We start from the raw sequence: 261 nt of genomic DNA, 5'->3' as shown, positions 1-261 counted from the left end.
CCCCAGTCTTTTGGTTGAGGGAAATATTTTTTTTTTTGTTTTTTTTTACTTTACTTCTAAAGCTCATTCAACAGCCATAAACACGTAGTAAGCTGTCTTACCTTTAAACAGGCGTTTCTTTCTCAACAGTTTCTGCGCAAAACTATCCACCAAATCATCAAAATCCAGGGCTCTGATCAGATCAATAGATGCTGATGGCTAAAACGAAATTAATGTTTTCCCCTGCTCACTTTTGTCCAGATTTTTTCATTACAGATTTAT

This window comes from Thunnus thynnus, chromosome 5 (genome assembly GCF_963924715.1).
Source record: "Thunnus thynnus chromosome 5, fThuThy2.1, whole genome shotgun sequence".
Lineage (NCBI taxonomy): Eukaryota > Metazoa > Chordata > Actinopteri > Scombriformes > Scombridae > Thunnus > Thunnus thynnus.
This window is presented reverse-complemented; position numbering follows the sequence as displayed.